Consider the following 7,946-nt stretch of genomic DNA (forward strand, 5'->3'; position numbering starts at 1 on the left):
CGTGCAGTGCTGAATCTCTCTCTCTCTCTCTCTCTCTCTCTCTCTCTCACCGTGCAGTGCTGAATCTCTCTCTCTCTCTCTCTCACCGTGCAGTGCTGAATTTCTCTCTCTCTCTCTCTCTCTCTCTCTCTCACACACACACACACACACACACACACACCGTGCAGTGCTGAATCTCTCTCTCTCTCACCGTGCAGAGCTGAATAATCTCACCGCGCGCGCGCGCGCGCGTGTGCGTGTGTATGCACTGTGTTTCCAGCAAGGCGATACCTCACCATACACCCTTCCCTGAGCTGTTCTTGTCGACGCCAGCGTCTTCTGTCTCCTGTTGAACTGACTTGCTGGATCCAATGCGGTATACTATCATGCCCCCCCCACACCCCCACTCCCCACACCCCCCACACTCACCCCACCCCCACCCCATCCCATCTCTCTCTCTCTCTCTGTGTTTTCTGGACTGGATACCGGTATTGGGAACTGATGTCAGGTCATCAGCGGAAGGCCACTCGCCAGAGGAGACCACGCACTGCCTCATCAGTGCAGGGCTGTACTCAGTGATCCACTGCAGTGCTCAGTGCCGCCGACAACATGCTGATTACTGCGGTGTCCAGGACTACCCCGCCATCCGTCTGTAGTGGAGCCTTGGAAACCACCCGGCGCAGCACCAGTCCATCGTCAGTTATTCATTTATTTATTTATTTATATCACCTATTTTCCCCATTGCCGGTGACTGGACCCGGGCTCTGTCTCAGTGGAAATCGTGTGACAATATTTTGTTGTTGTTGTTGAAAGAACCTTAGAATGTGGGTGTCATGGGGTGTGGAGGGGCGGAGACTGACGTCACGTGGGGTCCACGCTTGGTTCACCACACCCGGCCACCACAACAGGGTGGATCCGTCGGGGGTGGGGAGTCACTCAGTGAATGGTGACATGGACCAGTGCAGTGTCATTCAAATGCACCACTGTTCTCTTTAAATCAAATAGTCCACCACACCTCCCCACCCACACACTGACAACACCCACACACACACACACACACATACATACATATATATATATATATATATATATACATATATATATGTATATACAGGCACGCACTTGGAAGGCGGGGAATACTCAAATAAACAACTTATTGAAATATGACATATTCTAACTAACGGAGGCCTGAGACATAGCACAGTACAAGTTTAGAACAGTCCGGTGAAGATGCACAGACCCATATTATCTTTTGTGATGATGAGTCTTTTCGGCAACTGATTTCAAACTGAATGCCAGTCTGGGTGACAAAAATTCAACACGGAAATCCACCTGAGTGGGACATACCGTTATACTGGCAGCCAGACTAATTACCATCCACTCACTGTCAGTGTACGTGAGTTGCATCATTTGACGAAACGGATTAGGAAGTACTGATGGAAAAGCATGTACTGCGTTTCAGCTTTATCCGCCGTGTTGTGGCGTAAGCTGTGTGTGTGTGTTAGCCTGATATTTGTACACAAGGTGTTTACACTCGTCACGGCACACCGTCAGCTCCCTGTACCGGTCCACACCAGAACTGAAGGCGTGGACTTTCTCCGGCCAGTGGCGTGGTGACCTGACCCGACCTGACCTGACCTTGCGTGACCTGACCTGACCACTGGCACGTGCATCACCACCGGCAATGGCATCGTTAGGGCCCACTGCTGACGTCACACGCCATGCCCTCAGTTCAGGTAGTGTGTGTGTGTGTGTGTGTGTGTGAGGTGTGTGGCGGTTTGTGAAGGAAGAAGATAAAGGAACTAAGATAGGAAGGTGTCAGTGGTGAGAGCGAGGTAACACTACTATCATGACTGAAGGCACACGATGGATGCGTGGTGTCAGTTCACCACAGCGGAGCGTTGCCGCTAGTCAGGTAAACCCTGTGTCGCTCTGCTACTACCTGGCCTTGCCGATAAAGACACACGGCCCCTGGGTGACCCCCGCCCCCTTCTCATCCTCATCCTCACCCCTGCCCTGTCGCCGGGAGTCCAGACATCACAGATATCCGTGACAGGGGTCACGCAGCAGCTGAATACCTGAGTGACCCTCCTCTACTGCTGTTGCTGGACCGTGAGTGGTGGCGGTCTGGGTACCAGTCTTTCGAAGGGTACGTGTGGGTCCACTGCACAGTACTTAAAGCGCAAGTACTTAAAGCGTACTCGTGGCGACAGGAAAATTGTCCTTGATAGAATTCTGTCTTGCTTGGAGATCGTGCAACTAAAATAAAATATGATTAAAAAAAAAAAGACAAAATAAATGAATAAATAAGTAAACAGATATACAAACAAATAAGTAAATAAATAAATACATGAGTATCAACACACACACTCCTATCAGAGGGACCATAAGATCGCCAACATCAGTGCAGCTCAGACAGATCCCTTTAATCCCTCACTGACCTAGCGACGTGCCAAGGATCCCAAACTGTTTGTGGTTTTCTGTGTCCTTTTTTTTTTTTTTTTTTTGGTCCAGGCCAGATTATTGAATCAGAAAGCTTGCTGCTGGCTGCCAACGGTACATAATTGCCATACTTCACACAGTGCAAAATTCTACCGCATGATTTTGTTGTTGTTGCTGTTTCTTCTTCTTCTTCTACTTCTTCTTCTTCTTATTATTATTATCATCATCATTAACGTGACTCATTTTTTTCATGAAATCAACGAAAACCCATCAAGTTAGTCCCCTTTTGCAGTGCCTTCACTGGCTGTCTTTTGATGCTCGAATTTAGTGCAAAATTATGTGTTCGTGAGTGAGTGCGGCGCGCGCGCGCATGTGTGTGTTTGTGAGTCTGTTTTGTTGTTGTTGTTGTTTTTTCCCTTTCGTTGATAAGTTTTATAGCGTTAAGACCTCACAGCGAAAACGCTGCGGCCGTGATGATGATGATGATGATGGTGATGATTATCATCATCATCATCATCATCATTATCATCATCACCATCATCATTACTGTATAATCAATATTTTTTTTTTTTTTTTTCAAATTTAGGGAAGGGAATATGCGCACAATGTCCTCTTTTCAACCTACCCTAAAAATACAGAGAAGAATAGCCTCAGTACATTAGTCAACGAAATGCCTGATAACAAACGCAGAACAACTGAATATAAATACATACTCGCAGCATGGTAAAAACAGCAGCAACAACAACAACAATGATACTGTCGGAAAACACGACAATCTAAACTGCAACGGCACAGAGACAGAGACAGAGACAGAGAGAGGGGAGGGGAGGCTCGAAGGGAGGGGGTTGGAGGGGGGGGGGGGGGGGGGGGAGGGAAAAGAAAGAGAGAGAGAGACCGGGTGTGGGTGGGGAGAGAGGGAACGAGGAGGTGATGCTGATAGCTTCTTCATCCACCACATCAGACCAGAACTGAGGCCTGTTTTGATAAGCGGTGGTGGAAAAATACACCGAACACATACACTGCATGGGCCAGTCCATTCCCGCTTCACTCAAACCCCACCCGTCTCCTCGGCACTAGACTGGAGAAACACACACACACACACACACACACACACACACACACACACACACACACAGTGACAAATGTACGCACATGCACGCACGCACGTACGCGCACACGTACACACACACATGAACGCACGCTCGCATGTACGCACACACGTGAATACATACTGTGCACATACACACACACACACACACACACACACACACACACACACACACACACACACACATTGAGAGGAGCTGATTCAACATGACAAAGGGAGTTTTTGAAGAAGAAGAAGAAAAAAAAAAATCCCACATCATTTTATAACCTATATTTTAGACCCCACTCAGCAGGCTGACAACCGTTGCGGGCGGAGATTATTTTATTAACCCTTTATTAGCTGTTGACACACATGCCCGTCAGTGAAGCGCTGCCCTTAAAATGGAGCTTACAGCTCAGGGTGTCAGTCGACATTGTTTATTTCGACTTCGTTTTCTTGATGTGGCATTACTTTTGTTCGGGAAATTCAAGACTGAAGAGGAAAGCAAGATAATAATAATGATAATAATAATGATAATATATTGTACTTAATGGCGCAAACTCCCAGTATAATGGGCTCTATGAGGCAATACATATGCAATAATGCATTGTACCACACGAGAGCACATGAGGACATGAAAGTGAAAAAACAAAATCTATATACACCAGTACTATACTACAAATTGTAGATATGAATAATCGCAGGAAAAAAAGATCACTGACCTCGATTCTTGCTGCACAAGATGAGGCACGTCTTGAGAGTGTCCTTGTAGGCGCTTCCATTGGGCACCCCTGAGTGTACCAGTTATTGCACTTCCAGTCCATGCCGTGTTGACCTCATTTCAGCAAGGCTCATCAGTCAAGTGGTCAGAGCTCCGTGGAAGTGATGGGACACTTTTGGAAGTGGGTCATCGCTATAAATAAGTCTCTGCTCGCAGTTCCCGTGTCCGAGTCAGCGTCTATCAGTGAACTCTGCTGTAATGTGTGAGTGGGTGGGTGGGTGGACAGTCCAATTCCTGACAGACTTTGGTTGCGGTAAATCCCCTGAATCACCATCTGTTGTGAGTCACGAGGGTCACGTGCTGTAAGCACCCAGTGACAGTGACAGACTGGCCAAACGTGGCCACTTGACCGACTGTAGCATACAATGGAATGAAGTCTCACTGTACACACACACACACACACACACACACACACAACACAGAAAGTCGCCAACAATTGATGTTCGTCCGCATGGTGATGAGAGTGAAAAGATGTCAGTTCTGTGACGTGGCGCAAATGAATCAGCTGTGCTCTGATCGGATTTCCTTTGTGCTGGAAATATGTAGCTCTCTCTGTCAGTGTGTTTGTATGTCTGTCTCTCTTTACCCTTTCTCCATTCCACACACCCCACCCTCGCCCATTGAAGGGCAGAAGGGACAAATCATTAAAGAGTTCGAATCCTCTCTGTCTCTGTCTCTCTCTGTCTCTGTCTCTGTCTGCCTGTCTCTCTCTCTCTCTCACCTATTGATCAGATATTCAGCTTATATGCAGTTGTCCAAACATGCATGCACAAAAAAGACAGAAAATGTTATTTAGCTTTTGTCGATTTCAAAAAAAGCATTTGGTTCTGCCCATCACGATAAGCTGTATGCATTAAAAAATCATGGTATAATAAAAATGAAATATTTTTTTGGTCTCTGAGATCTATGTATCTGACTATTAATATGTACACGTACAAATTATGAATTCAGATACTTTATCGAATGCCCATATGGAGTAAGACAATGATTGGTTCTGAGCTCCATATTCTTTTGCGTATTTATAAATCAGCTAATCATATTGATGTCAGAGAAGAACACGGTATCTAGATGCTGCCAGGCATTATGGAGCGGTTCATTTTGTTTTTATGTCGATGATGTCAGTGGCTTTATTGTCAACAACTGCGAAAAGATTCCAAAATAGGACGAATGTTCTGCAGGTGTGCTGAAATGATAAGAAATTAAATGTGATTACTGAAAACAAAATCGTGGTTATTAGAAAAGGTTATGTAAACAATCAGGATTTTATTTTACAACTGTGCTTAGCATGAAGAGGGGAACTGCACGTCTAGCGACCAATAATAATATCAGATAGTATTTATATAGCGCTGAATCTTGTGCAGAGACAAATCTAAGCGCTTTCACACCAGTCATTTACACGCATGCATAACTCTAAAACTGAAGAAACTGAAGACAAGGAAGAGGCAGGGAAGGGAGGCTATCCTGTGAAGAGGCCAGACTTGAAAGAGCTGAGTGCGGAGATCTGACGAAGCGAAAGAGGAAGTTCATTCTAAATGCAAGGTTCAGAGACAGAGAAAGAACGGCGTCCAACAGTGGAGTGTTTGAATCTGGGCATGCGTAAACAGAGGGGAACCGAAGCCAAATCGTAGAGAGTTAGATGGAGTGTAGAGGTGAAGGCAGCCACAAAGATAGGAAGGGGCAGATTTGTGAATAAATTTATACCATGGAGTGCTGATCTTATACTTTACTCTGTGTGAGACAGGGAGCCAATGGAGATGTTGCAAAATAGGATGATGTGCTCAGATCTTTTCTTTCTGAGGACGAGTCTGGCAGCAAAGTTTTGTATGCGCTGAAGGGACTGAATGGATGAAGCAGGCAAACCAGACAATAGGGAGTTACAATAGTCAAGGCGAATGAGAGAAATGACAAGTCTAGATGTTGCGTCGGTGGACAGATATTTCCGAACGGAACTGATGCGTTGCAATTGACAGTAGCAGGACTGACATGTCTGACTGATAAATTTTTGCATGTACAGTGTGTTGTCAAGAACAACGCCGAGGTTCCTGACTGAGCTGGAAAGAGGGATGGATGTATTACCAAGTTTGATTTTGTCAGCTGTGATGGAAGAGAGTTTTTGTTTAGTTCCTATGATCATTGCTTCGGTTTTGTCTGCGTTCAGTTGTAACTTATTTAGAGTAATCCAGTTTTGAATGTCCAGGAAGCATTCAAATGTTTCTTGCAAAAGCGAGGACAATTTTTCAGGGATATCACTCTTCTGAAGTTGAGTGTCATCAGCATAGGAATGATGACTAACATTGTGGTGGTTGATAATTTCAGCGAGAGGAGCAGTGTACAATGTGAAGAGAACTGGGCCTAAAACAGATCCCTGTGGGACTCCATGTTTGATTTTAACAGGTTCAGACTGGAAATTATCGACGATGACAGACTCGATTCGATCAGTGAGATAAGATTTGAACCATTTGAGAACAGTGCCGTTGATGCCAAATGTAAAATGAAGACGGGAAAGAAGGATTGAATGGCTAACAAGTCAAGAAGAGTGAGAAGGGAGATTTTTCCTGAGTCGGACGCTAGCAGTAGATTGTTCAGTATGTGTAGGAGAGTGGTTTCGGTGCTGTGGTCAGCACGATACCCAGACTGAAAAGGGTGAAGGAGATTATAGAAACCAAGGTAAAGAAAACAGCTGAACAACCAATCAGAGTTTTTCAAAAGTATAAGGAAATGGCCATTCACACTTTCTTTAAAAACAACAACAAAAAACGAAAAAACTTAGATGTCAAAACACAGCTCATTATTGTGTATTTCTCTGATATTTCAGGTTTAACCAAGTTGGATAATTCAGAAAAAAGTCCACATGCAAACATACAATTTTTTTTATTTTATTTTATTTTTTTTAGATGAGCCAAAGCAGTCGAACACCGAACTTCTTCTTCTTCTTCTGCGTTCGATGTTTTGGCTGCGTCAGACGGTCACCCCCGTCGCCACGATGTAGCCCACGGTCTTCTCCAGGTCGTGGCGGTCTCCCCAAAGCTGCGCCTGTAGCTCCGTGCCCCCTGGCCAGGTTTGACGCCGTAGAGCTTCATGGGTTGGGCAGTGTTGGAGGATGTGTTCAGGGGTCTGGGGTCCAGTGCCACATGGACACTCATCAGTGTGGGCGATCTTCATACGGTGAAGGTGACTCAGTAGTCGGCAGTGGCCGGTTCTCAGTCTGAAGAGGACTGTCTGCTGGTGTCTCTGGAGCTGGTGGATTGGATCGACACCACTGTTTGCACCCAGCCTTCTCTTCCACTGGTTCTGGTAACGGTTGTGGATGATGGTCCTGGCCTCTCTGTAGGTCACGGGGTGGCTGAACTGCTTCATTTTGCTGCCTGCCTTGGAGAGAGCATCGGCCTTTTCGTTCCCCATGACCCCACAGTGAGAAGGAACCCACTGAACAGTGACAGTCGACCGTTTTGAAAGGTCATGAAGGGCTGCTTTGATGTTTGCCAGCTGCTGTTCGTTTCTGGTTGACTGGAGTCCCTGCAGGAGAGATCTGCAGTCAGTGAAGAAGGCTATCTTTGGTGGTGGGTTGACTGACGTCCTGAGGCCTTGTGCAGCATGGAGTAGTGCTGCTGTCTCCGCTCTGTAGTGAACACCGAACAAAATAGTATGGTGGTTTAG

This window comes from Babylonia areolata, chromosome 18 (genome assembly GCF_041734735.1).
Source record: "Babylonia areolata isolate BAREFJ2019XMU chromosome 18, ASM4173473v1, whole genome shotgun sequence".
Classification (NCBI taxonomy): domain Eukaryota; kingdom Metazoa; phylum Mollusca; class Gastropoda; order Neogastropoda; family Buccinidae; genus Babylonia; species Babylonia areolata.